Source organism: Ambystoma mexicanum, chromosome 6p (assembly GCF_040938575.1).
Source record: "Ambystoma mexicanum isolate Mex_15411 chromosome 6p, UKY_AmexF1_1, whole genome shotgun sequence".
Taxonomy (NCBI): domain Eukaryota; kingdom Metazoa; phylum Chordata; class Amphibia; order Caudata; family Ambystomatidae; genus Ambystoma; species Ambystoma mexicanum.
Genome location: NC_090935.1, coordinates 972,578,935 through 972,598,553, shown reverse-complemented (window position 1 = coordinate 972,598,553; position 19,619 = coordinate 972,578,935). Strand labels below are relative to the sequence as shown.

The following is a 19,619-nucleotide window of genomic DNA, read 5'->3' as shown; positions in this document are numbered from 1 at the left end:
ACTGTGAACTAAAGTCTTAGAACTAAACTCAATGCTCAAAATTATCTCCACAGGGAAACCGTCTCTTTTTCGGTTCTCCGCTGTTTGGACTCGATTTTCCATCTGTACTCATCTCAGAACTCTTAACTTTCTCCCAGTATCCTATTCTCGATGATTCTTTTGATCTTCCCCTAGGCAAAAAGAGATTCCTATTATTAGGGAGGGGGAATACGCTCATCTTCCTTTCATATGCATTCACATGATTATTATGACATAAACAGTAATATAATTCATATTATGCACTTGGTAAGCGTATTCTCGCAGGGTGGGATAATGCATGCCTGTGTGTCTTTAATAGAATCAAGACTTACTGCGCTAGTCCCTTGGGCAATCTTCATTCTATGACGAGACCAAAGGCGATCATTATGCTTGTTCAAAGCTTTTCACTACTGCAGATGCTATATTGGAGACTGGCTTAAAATAAAAGGTTCTGAACACTTGAGTCGCTTGACCAGTCTACCGCCTTCATGATCTCCTGCAGCGGAACTCCAGCTACAAAAGCTCGAAGCCACGGCACCCCTAGTAGAGTGTGCTCCAAACATTGCAATGTCTATACCCGCTAGCTCCATTACTTCCTTCACCCATCTCGCTATAGTGGCTGTAGTCACCGCTTTATTTGGCTTTTTTACACGCTATAAAGTTGTTTATCTGATAATCGACCGTTTCTCGGCCACTGCTCGAATAGATGCAGAATCTTATCGGCATCCCACAGGGACGAGTATCTCGGCATAGGAGGCTTGCTAACTTTTACTCTCATCAGCCTTGACACTGCTGGTTGCTCCCCCACCGGAGTGCCGTCTATGAGCTTGTGTCCAGCGGAAATTGCTGACCTTAACACTCCCACTGTCCTGAATGCTTTGCCTGCGGAGGGCAGACTTGCTAGGAAGTTCACTACTTGAAATACAGGTGCTGAAATGGGAGAAATACTCCTCCCCTGCACCACAGCTCCCAGGCTTGCCACGCGGAAATATAGCTCCGGACCGTGGATGGCGCCCATGATACATTGATAAATCCTGCAGCTTCCTCTGAAAGCCCTGGCAAGTGCCATCTATGCCTGAAATTCTGCATGCTAACAGTGTTAGTGTCTGGTCCTGTATCAGAGGGTGTGAGGCTCCTGCCGGGTTGGTTAGGAGATCTCGTCTTTACGGAATCTTCTGAGGGAAATCGATAGAAAGTTCCATCAGAACTAGAAACCAGGCTTGCGATCTCCACTCCAGCGTCACTATACCTATCTCTGCTCTGTCCCTGCAGACCTTTGCTAGTACCGTGGTCAGTATTGCGAAGGGGCGGAAGGGCATAATGCGTCTCATTCCCCCAATGGTGCAGGAATGCATCTGTTCCCTGGGCTTCCGGGGGTCCAACTTCCAACTGAAGTTGAACTTAGGCTTTGATTCTATCTCGTCAGTTGCATGTTCAATCGTGAGGCAAACAGGTCTATGTTCAGGGGGCCCTATTTCTGTTCCAGCTTCTCGAAGACCGTATTGCGGATCTTCCAGTCGCTGTAATCTAACAAGTACCGGGAGTTCCAGTCTGCCACTGTTTTTAGGGCCCCTGGGAGATGCTCTGCTCTGACTGATATGCTTTTCTCTAGGCAACTGTGCCAGAAGTGTTTTGCTAGCTCCGCCAGCATTTTCGATTTGGTGCCGCCTAGCTTCTGTATGTATCGCACCGCCGATACATTGTCCATCCTTAGGAGGCTGCACCAGTGTGCTTTGCCTTTGGTAAAAGCTTTTACTGTGAAGGACCCTGTGAGAAGCTCTAAGCTGTTGATGTGCAACTCTAGTTCTTCTTGGGACCATTTTCCTCCTTTCTGTCTCGCCGCATCAGGGTCCCCAGCCCGACCTGCTGGCGTCTGACTCTATAATGAGCTCTGGAACATCTCCGAAGATGGCACGGCCGTTCTAAGCTTCCATATTGTGGAGCCACCAAGTGAGCTCTGTCTTGCTCTCTTCGTCCAGCGGAACAAGTCGATGGTATCTCCAGCACCTCCTTAAATACCTGATCTTCAGTCTCTGAAGAGCTCGATAGTGTAACGGGACGGGAAAAATTGCTTGAATTAACGCTGCTAGGAGTACCACTATTCTGGCTAGGTTCCGTAGTGAGATCATCGGCTTCAGGAGCGCTGCTCTCAGATCTTTCTTGAACGATCTTATCTTTGGTGCTGGCAGTTCTAAGGTAGCTTTTCTCATATCTATAGTGAAACCTAAAAATTCTAGTCGTTTAGTTGGAGTTAGTTCTGATTTGTCTGTTTACTAAGAAACCTAGACTGGAAATTTGATTTATAACACATTGAACTTGTTTCAGCAGCCAACATCTGTCTTCTGCCATGAGGATATCTGTTACGCTCACCTGGTATCCACGGGGACGCCACCCAGCAGTAGGTACTCTGGTATCCTTCTCTGCAGTTCCTAGGTGTGACCAGTGGGGAAGTTCTGCCTGGAATACAGGTGGGCAATGTTCAAGAGTGGGCAATTGTGGTAAGCAGCCCCCCCACCACCCCATATGCCCGCAGCCCCTCTGGACCTCTCCTCACCTTGTTGTTAATTCTGGTGTGCTCTCGTCCTGCCTTCTTGGCAAGGCCACGTTGTCCTCTATGGGCGAATGCGATCTAGTTACTTCACTGATGCCGGCTCGCTTTGAGTCTTTCAGTTGGGTCTTATTGCTGTTCTATATTGTTGTTATTTGTGCATGCCTTTCTTGGTTTAATAAATGTCTTTATCTTCCTTAGGTGTGCGGAAGTCCAATGTGATGCATTGGCTGATTTGGGTCTCGCCGGTAAATGATGGCGTATAAAGAGCGCTATGATGCGGTAAGTAGGCGCTATGCGCAGCGCTATGATGCCTTGCCTTTGCTAACCTGTTGTCTTTTCTTTCCCATAGGTCGCGGTGCTCACCCGGTGTATGAAATCCCGAGGCGATGCTGGTCGAGGGGTGACTTGCGAGGTAAGCTTTTCGGCAGTTGGTTATGTTGTAAAAGTGTCTAATGTCTTGTTTCTTCCTTTCTTGCAGATCCGTCCGTCCGGGAGACGCGCTGATCCTAATATGCTGTTCGCAGGAGCTGTGGGCAGCTAATGGTGAAAAGTACAGGTAAGCTGCTGCTGCTGCTGCTAACTATGTCATTTTGTCTCTTCACAGATGCTGTTCTTCCGAGGTTCGCGGGTACAGCTGAACACGATGAGCGTCACGTTGCAGGATTGCAAAGTACTGCGAAGTGTGTTATCCAAGTCGGGTGTGGTTTAAATAGCTTCAAGAAAGTAGTCCAGGTAAAGTAGTTCCTAGGCTACCACACCCAAAACACTATACCGCATAGCTTGGTTCCAAGGAGCCAAGCTATGTGGATGCCTCCATGTTGGCTGGCACCCGCATAGCTTGGTTCCAAGGAGCCAAGCTATGTGGATGCCTCCATGTTGGCTGGCACTTGAAATAAAGTTTATACATAATCCTGCCAAGTGGTTGTATATTCACAGTGGTGCATGTCTATATTTGCAGATCTTCTGCTCCTGAAGAAGGGGTCATTCCCCAAAACGTGTAGAGCTTGAAGCTACATTTCAAAATTGGGAGTTTACTGTTTTGCTTTGTTTTTCATGCTGGCCATATGTGAAGCCAGTCGACATCTGTTTCTCTTGATACAAGCAAATATATGTGGTTATTCATGTTCTGCTTTGATATTTTTGCTTATGAAAGTTTAAATTCTATGAAAATTGACTGATTTATTTCAGCTTGTAAGGTGTGCAGGGGACGGGAGTGTCTTTCAATTTAGACACTTTTTGTTTAATGTTGTAGGCCATGGCAAACTGGTGTAGGCTCTTGCCCTGTAGGCTGTAGCTCTTTCCCAGATCGAATTACGGCTTCCATTATTATTCTTTTTTAAAAAACATATATCAGCTGCTTCTGGTTCTGCTGGCGAATCGCTACGAAAATGGCTTTATTCGTGCTTTCTGGAATCGTGAGGGAGCGTTTTTTTTTCTTGCGGCCGTTACTATGTGCGAAATAGCGCTAATGCTCATGCGTGCGCTCTCCCTCCTTGTTTCTGAGGGGAGTCGGGCTTGTCGAGTGTTTGTGTACTCGGCCGATCTCCTCGGAAGCTGAGGGATAATAAGTTTATGCTTCCGACGACTTGTGAGATCACCCCCCCCTTTAAGTAATGTACGCTGCGCGCTGAAACTGCTTCAAAATTTAACTTCATGTTAACTCCTACATTCGTAATATCATAAGGCAACACCATGATGACCTTGAGGGCACTTATCTGTGTGGCTGCTGCAAAAAAAGAAGAGAAAGGGACCCTGTGGGACAGAGACTTTGAGGAGAAAGGGGACCCGGATTGGACAGTGAGGTGGAGGCTTAGGACTAGCAAGCAGCAGAGTCTCATGGGGGCTGTAGTATTCCCGAGTTTTGAGTCTCTGTTTTTTATTTATTTGCACAAGTTTGAAATGTTAAAAAAAAAAAACATAATATTTAAAAAGCTGTGGTTAGCAGTAAATAAAGAAGTTGTAGCAGAATGCTCACCTCCGGTCTTGTCATATTACACTTGTTGTTGTGATTACTATTATTTTCAGTTTTGTATTACTTCCACTTTATATTTTTGTGCAGTTTTTGTTCTGATAATGTAAAAATCCAGTTCTGCTCCTTGCAGTAAGGTACTTGGTGACAGAAAGGGATTTTTGAAGCTTGGTACATATTAAGAGTTTTATATTTTTGGTTATTTGTTTTCCCCTCACAAAGTAGATTTCCTTTCACAGAAGTTCAGCTTAAAATTTTTATGGTTACAAGCAAAACCGAAAACCCCCTGAAATTCGCTAGTTATGTTAAGCTAAGAATAACACAATAGCACTGGTAAGAATAACATCCATGACATCAAGGATGACATCACAAATATGATTGACATCACTGAGGACATCCCATCTCTATCCCTTTTCTTTTTTTCTTCACTGACATATATCTAGGCCAGGTGGGTTTATTCACCAACAGTCAAACTTAAAATTCAAAAGGTATTACATTTGTAGACGTTGCATTCTCACGTGTTCTTACAGTACTTTCCTTCGAGTTCAATCACATCTTATGATGCACATACATAGGGGAAGAAGCAGGCCTGAAACACAGCAATCATTTCTATGTGTGAAGATAATCATGGTGGTTATACACAGTTGCTAATGACACTGCTTCTTGTTTGCTTACTTTACTCTCCCTGTATAAGCCTCATATTTGTAAGTGATGTATTATTACTTACTTAGTATGTGTTTCACAGTACGGAAAAGTTTGATACAGAAGCATTCACTGTTTTACTATCCAACATTGGAAAATTACAAATATTACACCTCCTATGGTGTCTGCTGCAGCCAATGTGTATGTTTCTGTATGAGTAGGTTCCTGTACTAGAAAGAACACTGCAATGGAATATTCTTTGGAGCAGTACATTGCGTAATGGTATGTAGTTCATCACACATCTTCCAATCACCCCTGACCCTTTTTTGCCAACATTACATTCACAACCCCTTGTAGGGACTTTCTATGAAAAGTAAATGCACATGTGATGTCAAATCCTATTTTTGATGTCATGGATGTTAGTCTTAGCAGTGCACGGTGGTGGCGCGAGTTATGGTTGCTTAGCTTACCATAGCTGGCGAATTTCAGGGGGTTTTCGGTTTTACTTGTAACCATAACGTCCCTTTTAACAAAAAATGTTCACTGAATTTCATAGGTTTTTAGTTGCGCAATTAACCATAACATCCCTTAAACACATTTCTTTCACTGAATATAGATAACATGAATTTGATAGGTTTTTACTAGGATAACCTTAGTTTTATATAGATATACCATACAACATACTGAACCCCCCCCCCTTTACCATGCTAGTGGCTGCAATGTCGGCGGACCATGCAAATGTCCGCAGACGGACTCGGTCAACATCAACACTGTCCAAAAGCTCAGGGGGTATCTTACATTGTTGTACCATTCAACAAACGCACTGAACATGTTCAAAGAGCAGCATATAAATAAATTACATGAAAAAATAAATAAGTACAAACTGTATATGTAAGACACCAACAGTCCAATTACATAGCATATGAAACAAATTACATAGCGTATGAAACATAATGGAACATACCAAAAAAGAAAAATAACATGCCTCCAGCAGAATTACCTCACTGATACTTTATACAGAAACTGCACAGCAAATATCAAAAGCACAACTACTAAGCAGTAACAGGAAAACTGAAAAACAAACTGGTAAGTACAATGCATTAATTCCTATAGTTATAAAATGTATTTAATAGGATTTATAATTTTTTTTTTTTACACAGAAATGGCTACCACTCTAGTGGCTTGAAATTTTCCCCGGGATGAAATGAGTAAAAACAGTCATTTTATTTATTTATTTTGTTGATTTGTTTTGATCATATTAGACCTTTACAAAAGAGCATATACAAAGGTTTATCATCTTACAATTAAAATATATACCATACAAACATTTCAAGCCCTCCCAAGAATAAATAGAAAGATTAAGAAAGAAAGATTTAGCTTTAGAGCTTATTTGGGGATCCTCTAATTCAAATTCTATTTTTGTCCGGGGGGCGCTGTTGTGCACTGCAGTGCTGGCCGCCTGATTTGTGAGCTCCCGCTCCAGTTAGAAATCCTGTGATTAAACATCCTTGTTGGAGGCGCCAGATGCGCTAAAAACTAGGCTACAGATAGACCAAGTAGCCATCCTCAACGCCTGAAAATCTTGGTGAGCTGCGGTCGAAGGCGCCGAAGTTATGGCAGCTTGAGTTTCGAACAGCTCTCGTTGCAGGCGCTATCCGCATGGGAGCACCGAGAGGAGACAACGTGAGGCCGCGGATTTGATGGGGCGGAGGGCCGCAGATGGGCGGGCCCTGAGACTGCAGCCCGCGCCCAACTTGCGCCCGTGTTGTGCGACAGAGATTTGTGATCTGAGCTGGCTGGAGAGGTGAGGCAGTGCCAACACTCTTGAGAATCGCCTGCCGCCGGTCCCTGGCTGGGACATTAAGATATTGCAATACAATCCGCCAGAAATTGAGTTAAGAGATCAGAGACGCAGCAGAGGAGGGGTAGGAGCCACCTGAACGCTATCTGATTGGTGTTAGCTGACGTGATCCCGCCGTCCCCCCATCCCGCCACCCAAATACTCCCCCCCCACCCCTCCGCCATTCTGCCTGCCCGCCCAGTAGTAGTGTGCGAGCCTCAAGCCCGAAAAACCTAGTTCTAAATCCCTCACCAAAATGCCACAAAAGGACCAGAAGCAAGGGGACACGGGCGTGTGAAGCACCCAGCGGCCAGTCAACGAGGGCAATAATAACAGTAAATTATACTGGTAGCCAAACGCAAACTACTACTGCAGATAGGCACACCAACGCCAATGAAACCCTGAATGCAGAGAGTGGAGATCAGGAGGACATGCTGACAACAATTGTGCAAAATGGATTCCGGGCAGTGAACATGAAGTTGGATGACCTAGTATCCACCATAGACTCGCTAAAGGTTAGAGTCGATAAAAGAGAGTGCACGTGTCATGGAAACAGAAAACAGAATAAGCACTTACGAAGATACCATTGCACACCATAGCTGTGACATCACCCAGCTCAAAGATGCTATGTCCAAAATGCAGAATAAATGTGAAGACCTTGAATCTAGATCAAGACGAAACATCCGTGTGGTGGCCGTGACGGAAACATTCGGAAAAGGCCAAATGGAAAAGCAGCTTGAACTGCTACTTAAAACTGTATTCGGTCCGGAGGTATTCTCAGAGCATTTCCTGGTGGAGAGAGCACATCGCACATTGGCCGCAGTCCCTAAACCAGGTGCACCGCCTTGTACAATTATTGCAAGACTCCTTAATTATAGAGACAGAGACGTAATCCTACGAATGGCAAGGGAGGCTGGAACACTCCAATATGAAGGGAACCGGAAACATCTATATCTGGACTTTTCTGCCGGGGTTAAAGCGAGCAGAAGATCCTACGAACCACTCAAAAGACTACTTGGAGAATGCCAAATTCCATATGCCCTGATGTTCCCGGCCAAGATGAGGATTCAACATGCAGGAAGGGCGCATTTTTTCGAGTCCCTGGCTGATGCTACGCAATACATTGAGACTTCCATACCCCTTCCTCCCAGAGGGGGCAGACCGGCAGAGAATAACAGACCCAGGCCGGACGATTAAGGTACACCTGAAGTCAGAACACTTGCAAAGCTACTGTACCATCAAGACTGCAGTCCTAATAAATTGATGGTCGGGGCGGCTCCATCCAGGGTGATTATTGGAGTAATGGGGGCAAACTGCCTGTCATGTGGAGCAACATGGCCACCCTGGAATGCTCTAAGAGTTAATTTGGGTACATCGTCAAATTGGCGGTGATGATGAGGGTGGGAGGGAGGGAAGAGCGTGCGGAAGTTGGTGGTTTTGTTGTGGACATAACCAAATGGGGGACAGTGGAGTGGACTGTTGCCACTGGAGGGCACTATGCCCAATGGAACAACTCATTAAGAGTGGAAGTTGTGGCCGCTGGAAGATGTTTGATCCAGATGGTAGTTTGACTGCGGTCAACTGTTTATCTAATGTTAAAACCGTGGTTGCATTGAGACTAGCGCTTACTGGCTTGCACCAAAGTCATAACTCTAATGTTCGTGAATATGGGTTTTTTTTTTAAATTGCTTGCGTGGAATGTAAGGGGTCTAAATAATCAGATGAAAGTAAAAATAAAAATGGTAATTACATAGCTAGCCATGGCCCTCAGGTCCTGATGCTGCAAGAAACGCACACAACGGGAAGCAGCAATATGCATATAATGCCCAAATGGGGGAATCTACGGTTCCACACTGACTACTCTACTCAGGCCACAGGGGTAATCACTCTTATCCATCCAAGCTGAGGATTTGGACTTAGAGGGCCACGAGGTGGATCAGCAGGGCAGATACCTTGTTGTATGGGGCAGGGTCGCTGCCCAACTATTACTTTAGGTTAATACATACGGGCCCAATATAGACGACCCTGCTTTTTATGTAAATATATACCAGATGATCGCTGCCTATGGTATGTCCAATGTGATCTGGGGTGGGGACTTCAATGTAGCGTTGAACCCCGCAATGGACAGATCTTCGAATATTACGAGTAGGACAGCCCTCACCCTGAGTAACATTCTCTTGCAACTATCACTGGTGGATGTCTGGCGTGAAATGCACCCTGGGAACAGGAGATACCCATACTATTCTTTGGTTCATGACTCTGAATCCAGAATTGACTATTGGTTTGTTGCATCGGTCATGTCTACTGCACTGCAGAAATGTGAAATTGTGCCCTGCACGTTCTCAGATCACTCCCCAGTGATGTTAGAGTTAAAGCTCCGAAATGCCCCTTGTCCTGCGAGAAGATGGAGAATGCCGAGTGGGATGTTGGGAGACCCCGGGGTGGTGGAAGCACTACATGTTGAGATAGCAGAATTTTTCACCAATAATGTGGGAACGGTGGTCAAATACTCGACTGTGTGGGAATCTTTCAAGGTGTGGATCAGGAGAGTGCTGCTGTCTAAGTCTGTAGGTATGCTGAAGAGCGCATGCGCCGAATTAACGGACATTGAAAGTAAATTGGATAAATTAGAGGAAAACTACACTCGCACACAGAATAGGGAATTATTAGCGGACACACACACCACACACACACACCTACCTACCTACGGGAATTTGATAAACTGGCCACTAGAGAAATACGCTACGTGGCAGCTCCCATGCATGCACGCAGAAACGGGGAGGGTAACAAAGCTGGCAGAACACTAACCTACTCAAACATGATAAACAACCTAACCAGATCACCAGCATACGAACGCCACAGGGAGAGTTACTCTTGAGGGAGGAGGAGATAAATATGGAATTTGTCATTTTATAAAAAAAAACTATATTCCAACCAATATAAGAAATCACTTGCTGACATTAAAACTTATCTCGCGGCTCTCGCCCTGCCCAACTTCCGGAGGAGGATCGCTTAGCGATGGATCAGCCGGTATCCTCTGAGGAAATTGCAGAAGCAAACAAAGCATTGTCATCGGGTAAGGCACCTGGGTCAGACTGGATAGGGGTTGAATTTTATAAAGAGTTCAGAGAAGAGCTTGTTCCAATACTTATGCTGGTATGGGAGGAATCCTCGAATGCAACATACTACCCCCATCTATGAGAGAGGCAGTGATCACGGTGCTCCCCAAGCCACGGCGACCACCACCGGATGTATCTTCCTACAGGCCCCTGTCACTCATAAACACTGACGCTAAAATATTTGCAAAGGTAATGGCCAAAAGACTTTTGCCGGCGGTTCCGGGCATGTTCATCCTGATCAAAATGGTCCACAGCCCTGAACCTCCGTAGGCTTTTTGGTATAATGGCACAAATAGACCCGAAGAGAAGCGCAGCGGCCATATCTCTGGACGCCAAGAAAGCCTTTGATTCGGGTTCATGGGTCTACCTCCTGGCGGTACTAGAGGCATTTGGGATGGGCCCTAATTTTATTAGATATGTAAAACTGTTATACACTGAACCGGGAGCTCGGGTGTTAACCAATAGATCCGTCTCTGAACTGTTTTTGCTGGGCAGGGGCACCAGACAGGGATGTTGGTTCTCGCCCCTGCTATTTGCGCTGACTATAGAGCCGATGGCAGCTGCGGTGAGACTGAGACATGCTGACAAAGGAATAAAAATGAAAGGGTCCACTCAATTCATCTCACTATATGCCGATGATACGTTATCTTCGAACCGGAGACAAATATAGCACCCATAATGGCGGAAATACAATAATTTGCAATTTATTCAGGGTACACAGTGAACAGGGCCAAGTCAGAAATATTCCTGCTCACACCGGCCACCAAATGACCCGTCATACGAAACAGACTCAAAAGGTCGGAACACCATATTAGATACTTGGGGATCCTTGTGTCTAGGGATAGGCTCACATTATATGCGGCCAGTTATGAGGCCACGCTACAGACCATTAATACATAGCTTCAGATATGGGGCGTCTTCCGATATCGTTATACCGCAGGGTCGCTGTCCTTAAAATGATAATTCTACCCAAACTGCTCTACTTCTTTGTCAATATTCCAATATGGCCCGGCAGGACTTTTTTCACCAAACTCCGATCCATGGTGGTGGCATTCCTCTGGAATGGGAAGACAGCTAGGAAAAGCTGGGAAAAGATGATGGAAGCATACTCCACTGGTGGTATAGCAGCCCCTGACTTTGAGCTCTACTATTAAGTTGCTCAAGCACAATTTGCAAAATATTGATAAAATACCACACACGAAACACCCCACACATGGATATCCACGAATATACAATCAGTTATTTCTGACACACAATACAAGGACACATGTGAATACAACCCGGTTAGCTGTACGGTCAGGGCATGGGAGGCTATATACAAGAGATTGAGTTATAGGTTGTCTTCAACTTCAGACATACCTTTATGGAATTTCCCAGGTATAACCCCCACGCATGACGGCACTATACAGGAATCCTGGGATCCTAATAACGAGATCAAAATAGGGGATATGTTTATCAATGGCAAGTTTGCGACCCTAATGGAACTGCTGAGAGCACAGGGAGGTGGGCTACTTCAATATTACCGTATGAGGTCGGCATTGCAGAAAAAATGGTTGCTGTTTCCAGATGAACCTCCGCCACACCCATGTGTACAGTTGGTAACTGCCACAGAAGGCCTGGGAATTTCCAGACTGTATTCAGCAGTGCAGGCCCAAAACCCCCACAGCTAATCAAATTAAAGAGAAATGGGAGAGGGACTTGCAGACACCCATTGAAGAAGAGAAATGGACTAGATACTGCTCACTCGCTAAGAAGGTCTCTCTAAATTCTGGACTGCGGCTAATCCAATTCAAAATACTAAAGAGGCTACATTACACGCCGACTAAAATAGCAAAATTTACCCCGGAGGTCTCTGATGCAAGCCCCAAGTGCAATATGCCACAGGCAGGAGACTTGCATATGTACTGGGAATGTCAGGTGGTGGCAGGCTTCTGGAAAGATGTGGCTGTGATGCTGGAGGAAGTGACACGGGTCCCCCCTGACTTAAGACCCCAAAAATACGTATTTGGGGACATAGTCTTCTAGTTTTCTCGGAAAATTTGCCTGTTTAATATTGCATGTGTGGTGGCCAAAAAATGCATCCTACCAATTTCTTCGTGAACTAATGCATGTAAATGAAACTAAAGAACAATATGTCCTGACCCGACCTCTGACCTGCAGGCCCAAAGACATATGGGACCCATTTAGAGTCTATCTATGTAACATGATCTCCGGTGATGATGAGTCTTTGTAATTTTATATGAATACAATGACCACAATATGTACATTTCTTGATTGTATAAGTTGCAATGTGAAAAGGTGCTGTGTATCTCTGTGACAACTAAACAGTTTTAAAAAAAAATCTTTTTATCCAACAGGTCCCAGTCAAGATTTCGTTATTCAACATCCAAATTTCTAATTTGAAAAGGGGACGAAGAGGAAACCAGCCGGTTGTTTCCTCCACCCCCCTTCATGCCCCCCACCACAAACTTTCTCATACATTTCTTTCTGATTACTGTCCTCATTCTCATTAGTTTCCATGGATAGCAGACCAATCTTGGTTAGGACTAATTTCCCACGTTCCTGCACAGTCTCGAAGCAGATGTTGCAGATTTTGTGTTTTTGTGTCTGCACACATTTTACAGAAAATGATAGCTTTGTGTTTTTGGTCTCTATTGCTTAGAATTTCACCTGTGTGGATTAGGTTTCATCGTGTTCAAAAGAATATTTCTAGAATCTCGATCAGGATGTTTTCGTAAGTACTTTGGCAGTTCTCCCAGCTTTTTTTCAACAGTCAAGAAGCCATTCTTTGGTTTTGAAAGCTGCATTTCTGTCCCTGTTTTAATCCAGTCCATTGTTTCTGTTTCTTTCGTTACCTTCAGAGGGTTTACTTTCAAGGTTTCCAACGTAGAATCTGCTTCAACCAAGGTGCCCAGAACAGTTTTTTTTTCCAGCTGTCGGAGCATCTTAGACCTGTCTAATTGGAGCTGCATTTTTATGTCCTCAAAGTGAGTTTTTCTAAGGAATTATCAGCCTGTATAGTGAAAGCAATCTCAATCCCACTTGCTGCCTTAACGATTTTAAGCCAAGTTCAAACCTTAGGACAGACATAGGGAGGCAGTTAGGCAATCCCAGAGATCTTTTCCAAAGCTGGCCTTCCATTTTTATGTCCCACAATGTCGGTTGTGCCTCCAACCCATAAAGCAGCACAGGTATTATTTTTGCGACATAAAACTTTACTAGCCGGAGAATTGAAAATTTACAGAGGTCATAAGAGATTTTTTTCATTTGTGTCACCGCTTTCTCAACCTTCGGTCTCATTTCTATTTCCACTTTGTTGATTGAGGGTGTGGAGAATACCGTATAGCCCAGATAAACTAGCTCTTCTGTTCTCCCAATTGGCTCTCCTCCGAAGAACCATTTTTCGTAATTAATGTATTTTGCCAGATGTTTCATCACTAAGATTTTAGATTTCTTAGGATTTATTAGAAGTCCATTCATTTTAGTATATGTACTTGCGCCATTCAGTAGATGTTGTAGTCCGATTGCTGTCCTGTCAAATAGGACTATGTCGTCTGCATAGGCGAGCCAAAAGTTGGTGGAATGTATTTTGGGCTCGCCATTATCCAGGATTGCAGAAAGGCCCCCAGGTCTGAGAGATACAAATTAAAGAAAAATGGCGCTCCCAGACATCGTTGTCTCACCCATTGCTCAACACTAATTGAGTCGGTAAAATGACCAGCCTCATCCAATCTTACCATCAACAAAGTATTATTGTGTAGCTCAATCAGTATTGACAACAGATTTCTTGGTAGTCCCCACTCCCTCAGTTTGGCCCATAATTTCTACAAGATCGAAGGCCTTTGAGAGGTCCATCTAGGCTGCATATATCGGGGCCTGCCCATGTTCCTTAGAGTATTCTGCTAGCAGGTTCAGTGTTAAACCATTTAATGATGTGGACATGCCACGTCTGAACACTGTTTGGAATTTGGATAGGACATTTGATGTTTTGGCCCAATCCTCTAATTCTTGCAAAAGGATTTGCATGGATATTTTGCTTTCAATATCAAGGAGGGCGATTTAGTCTATAGTTCTCTGGTTGAGATCTATCGCCCCCCCCCCCCTTAAGAATGGTAGGACAACTGCTTGCTTCCGTGATGCAGAAAATCTTTTTAACTCATTATCTCATTAAATACGTTATAGAGGAGATTTGCCCATGTTTTCGCATTGTTTAAGACCTGGTAGGCGAGTCATTTGGGCCCGCTGCCTTCGATGATGAGGCACTCAAAATGAGTTCTTCTATTAAATTTATGTCATCATTGAGTTCCCATTGTGCGGTTTCCTGCTCCCCACCTTTGAATTCTGATGTATTTTTGAAGTACTTTGTTAGGTAATCTGTCCAGCTCTTCTCATTTACCAAATTGCATTCGATGTTATTTGCGCCTGTTTTCTTCCCGACTTTGTTTATAATTGACCAGAAGTTCCGTGTGCTATTTTCACAAAGGGTTGAGAGCATCTGTTGATTATTGTTAGGAAAGATTTCGTAATTGTAGGTAATTTTCCTTCCATGTGGCAACCCCTAAACATTTTGCTGTTTTTCATCTTGTTCTTGACTTTGCCAGAGAAGTGCAGCCTTCTGCCGCACTCCTCTGGGCTTTCGCTCCTTTCTTACGGGGAAACTGACATGCCCTTAAGACAGTCAGTACCGGGGAACGCTGTTTCCCGTAGTTTCTTTTATCATGTTGCGGCTTTCGTGCAAAATGACACAAGAGGGCACTGTAAGCTAAGTTACAGCTCTCTTGGGTCTCTAGCCTTCTACAGGCCCTAGATACTCGTTTAGGATTGTATCTGATCGGTGCAAGTGATTCAGGGACGGGAATGGTGGCAGCAATCGTTTCTTGTGTTTTGAGCTCCTTTTGGCGTTCTAAGCGCGTTTCTCGCCCTTAACCCAAAATGGTGGCCTGGCTCCCAAAATGGCCAGACCACGAGGCTCCTTTGTCCTGTCCGCTGACCGTCTTGCTCCCTTCACCTTCCCCAGGTCGAGCCGACCCGGGGCCTTCCTTATTTGGGCATGTACTTTCCCGCGAAACACGGATGCTTTGGCGGGCTTCTACATGTCTTGTGTGTGCCTCCAGGATGTGGGCTGGGATGTCTGGTCCCAATACACATCCTGGGTGCCAGAGAGTCTAGGGTGGTGTGAATGCCTGGGACCACCGTGGTCCGTGATTGGTCCACGAATGGTATGAGTGTTGATGAGCGGATCTCCCATTGGGTCCCCGCCGTTTTGGCGCGAAGGGAACCGTGGATAAGAGGGGGCTGGAAACACCACTACCATGTCGATCTCCTGAGTTCTCACGAACGAAGGAATACAGGAGCCAAGTATCCTGCAACCAAGAGGCTGGACTGAGGAATCGCTGGTGACCCGCTAAAGGACTTCTCCTCTGCACTGCTGTCGCCTTGTGAAACCCTTTTCACTTTTGATAGAACCGGCTGTACTGTTACTTCAACCCTTGGAATAGCGGGAACAGCTATTCTCGGCATCTTCACCATCTCCTGCCAGTAAGCCTTCGGAAGCGTCTCTGGGCCATCCAGCTGACTGACCAGCTTACACAGGAGTCTTGCTCTGTAACCGCCGCCAGGTTGTGTAGTATTTTGAGTCCTTGTCACTCTCACACGCTTCGTACACTTGGCGTTCCCAGGTCTGAAGTGAGTAGTGTACATTTGGCTCAGATACACACGGCCGCTCCGTTGCCCTGCTGTGGTAACAAACTGTGCGGGTTTCTTCGATTGGGACGTCTTTTTACTCAACACGACGACGAGGCGTTCCCTGCTCTTCTGAACCTGCCAGCTGCTGAAACTGACGCAGAGAAGCCTGGGTCTGCTTGCATCGGGGACCGGTGAGTAGCATAGCTAGGATCTGGTCGCCCTCATGCAGGAGCCCATTGCTTTTCCCCGCTGTGTCAAACAGCACCCTTTTCCGTACTCGCGCTCTGCTTCTGCCCACTGTGGAGGCTGCGCTTGAGTCGCGGAACTTGTTCTTCTTCTTTTGTGCACTAAACTGAACTGCCTGATTTCCCTCGAAGAGCTTCTTCTTTTGCCCGTTGGCACCAGCGCGTGCAGGTACTTTTGAGCACAAGGCTCCACTCTTCGCAGGGCTCGGACTTCCATCTAGTTAGGTGCCTCTGAAGGCGAACTGGGTCTAAGCATTATTGTGCACTGCCTGTTTTCCCTCCCTTTTAGGTGGACTACACATTTCGTGCATATAACGCTTGAGACTTGTTGTATTTGTATACATATTGTGTTGATATGGTATGTGTTGGTTTACTATCGTTATATTGTGATTTTCTCGCTACGGTCATTGTTTTAAAGGCCTTGAAATAAATGTGTATATATTTTTGATATAACAACTGTTTGGAGTAGTTTGTAAGGGTCCTTGCTTTGTGTGCTCATTGCGGGCTTTCAGTCACCCTCACCCCTCTTGAGACCTAGTCTTGACCGCCGCGATCGCTACCTTGATTGGTCTGGCTCGTCCAGAGGTTACCCTGTTCCAAGTAATTAGGTTGGCCTTCTGAACTTCTGCGCCACCAGGACAGAGTTCAGAAATCCGTCTTAACAATTATCTTGCTGGATTCTCAGTGCTTTTCTTGCTCTTGACCATTGCTTATCTCTTGAGTTTTTGCAGTTCTTCTTGTCGTTCTGTTTGAATTGTGAAATTTTTCTTCACTTGTCTGCATTCTCTCCTTGGGATCTTTTTCCGTTCCCAAGTTTCTTCATCAAATGTGTGCTGATGATGGGTTATATTCTTCGGTGATCCTGGATCTGGTGAATGGACAGACCAAATAAAGGATTTAAAGCATTCAGGCCTGCAATTTTCCTTTTGTTCTTTCAGGGAGATGTGATTCAGTTAATCATTTTAGCTTTTTCCCCTCTCTCTTGTACTTTACCATTGTTACTTTGCCTTTATTCACAAGTAGCTCGTGACCATACTTTTCCGGATCTTTTTTCTTGATGCTTTGAAGACTAGCTGTTAAGCGAGCGTGATCACTCCATTCTCCCCATATGATCTCCAGTTGTATTTCCTTTGCTTGTAGCTCTTCTGAGATAAAAAAGTAATCCAGTGTGGAGAAGGAATTACCTCGCTGCCATGTTGGTCTTGATAGATTATCTCCCTGAACCGAACCGTTTAGCATGTAGAGTCCCCAAGAGTTTAAGTAGTTTACCCATTGCAATCGGGCCTTTGATCTTTTGGCCCATTTTAAATTATTCCTAGGGTCCTGTGTTGCTAAGCATTGTGCATTCAGGTCACCTCCAAAGATCACACTGGCCACTCCATGATATAGTGCGATCTTTTCCAGTACTGAGGTTAGCAACTTATGAAAGTTTTGTAGGCTAATTTGTGCTTGGTTCCAGTATACGTTTATTATTGTGAGGTGTAGATGGCCCTCTGTTTGCACTTATTGTGCAAGCCAGAATACCATCCCGTTCTCTGTGTATGAGTGTGACCTCTTTACTCGAAGAGTTATTAACACCAAGCAGTAGCACTCCAGATGGTCGACCTTTTAGTTTTTGAGTTGCTGGCACAGTGAATGTAGTAAAGCTTTCAATTTCTTTTGGATGCTTATGCCAGGTCTCTTGAAGTAAAATGACATAGTTGGAAAAAAGAGCTGTCTTTCTACTACTTGCTGTAAATGAATTTGGTCCACGGTGTTCCAGCTCGTGATGTTTATTACACCTTGCCTAAAGGTTCTGTTGACCCAGTCCCAATCTCTGAAGTGATACCACAAAATGTAGGGCAATTGCCAACTGTATTTCTACTTAGGTCAAAACCAAAACATATCTGATCACCAAAGAGGCAAAACTGCCTGTGTTATGGATAAAAACTACTGTGGTTGAGGGCAGAATTATTTTTGAAGAGGACAACAGAAGTCTGCTGTTGGTATTAACCATTTGCAGAAAAAGGAACCAGGCTTTGAGAGAGGACAGAAAAGGGATAGAGTTAAATTTCTAAATATCTCTTCCTCCTATCCTAATCTGTCCGTGTGGCGCTGGTGTATCACCTACAAATAGGAGACAGAATAAGAAGATAAACGTTTCACTTCTAGTTGTTAACATCCAGCCTTGTTGAAATCATGCTCCTCAACCACTCTCTTCCACTATGTGTCTGTGTTGGAAGAGACCAATAACCAAGATAGCACTCGGTAGTGTGGTGGTTGAGTGTGTGCACATCCACTGGGTTGTAAAATCTTTAATGGCCCAGGGATTGCGTAGCAACCCCACACACCAGTTTAAAAAAAAAAACAAATGAAGGCACCACCAACCCAAACACAAATTGTCCCTCCTCACAAGTTGGGTTTTTGAAAAAACAACATAAATTCGATCCTCACTTCACTATGAATTTCCCTAGATGTATTGTTACTGGATATAGTGGAGTGAGGTAAATTGCTCATATATAGAAAATTGCATTTTTATCTATAGACTGTAGCAATTACTGTCTACCGGTTTCAGCAACATCATGTGTAATGTGTTCGCTTTCTTCAGGACAGTGTTATGGTTTTCAACTACAAGGTAGGTCTGGTGAGTACCAATAGTTGGTTTCAAGCGGACCGCAATGCTTTACTGGATTATACAAGTTTCCATCCAAGAAGTCTACGTGAGAACTTACCCTTCGGCCAATTTTTACGTTATAGGCGCAACTGCTCAAGCTTACAAGAATATGACCTTCAAGCACAGATTCTGGCAACCAAATTATCAGAACGGGATACTCCAAAAAAAAACATCAAAATGGCCAGAAAAAGAGCCCGAATACATCCCCAGAGCTATCACCTTACAGGAGAAAACACGCCCAATAGGAGAAAAAAACAATAACGTCCGTGTTTAGCTATCCCAATAAGGTGAATCAAATTAAAAGAGAAATTGTGAAACTTTGGCCATTATTGAATATGGGCCCAGTGATCCTCCCTCTACCACGCTTTGGCATCAAAAATAGGAAAAATTCAAGAGACAATCTCATACAGATTTGGATAGGAGGAAGGGATATTTAGAAATTTAACTCTATCCCTTTTCTGTCCTCTCACAGCCTTGTTCCTTTTTCTGCAAATGGTTAATACCAACAGCAGACTTCTGTTGTCCTCTTCAAAAATAATTCTGCCCTCAACCACAGTAGTTTTTATCCATAACACAGGCAGTTTTGCCTGTTTGGTGATCAGATATGTTTTGGTTTTGACCTAAGTAAAAATACAGTTGGCAATTGCCCTACATTTTGTGGTATCATGCTTATAGAGTAAGGGCACTTCCCTGTTAACTCACTCTTCAGCCCCCTCCGCTTTTTTTGTTATGATATGGCATTTGTAACGCGCCTATACACAGGTGTTTCAAGGCGCGACGAGGCAGGGAGGGGAGGAAACAAGGGGAAACAGACAACGATCCTACTAGGCCAGGTGTCATTCAGATCGCGCAATTACCAATCTCTGAAGTATCTGTGCAAGAATCTCGAACTGCCGC

At 44.6% G+C, this 19,619-nt stretch overlaps 1 protein-coding gene across 1 annotated transcript in view; it reads left to right on the top strand.

Moving 5' to 3' along the window:
- CEP120 (centrosomal protein 120) overlaps nucleotides 1-19,619 on the top strand; it is a 1,008,936-nt gene that overhangs the window by 50,838 nt on the left and 938,479 nt on the right. The gene's annotated exons all lie outside the window — the stretch shown is intronic.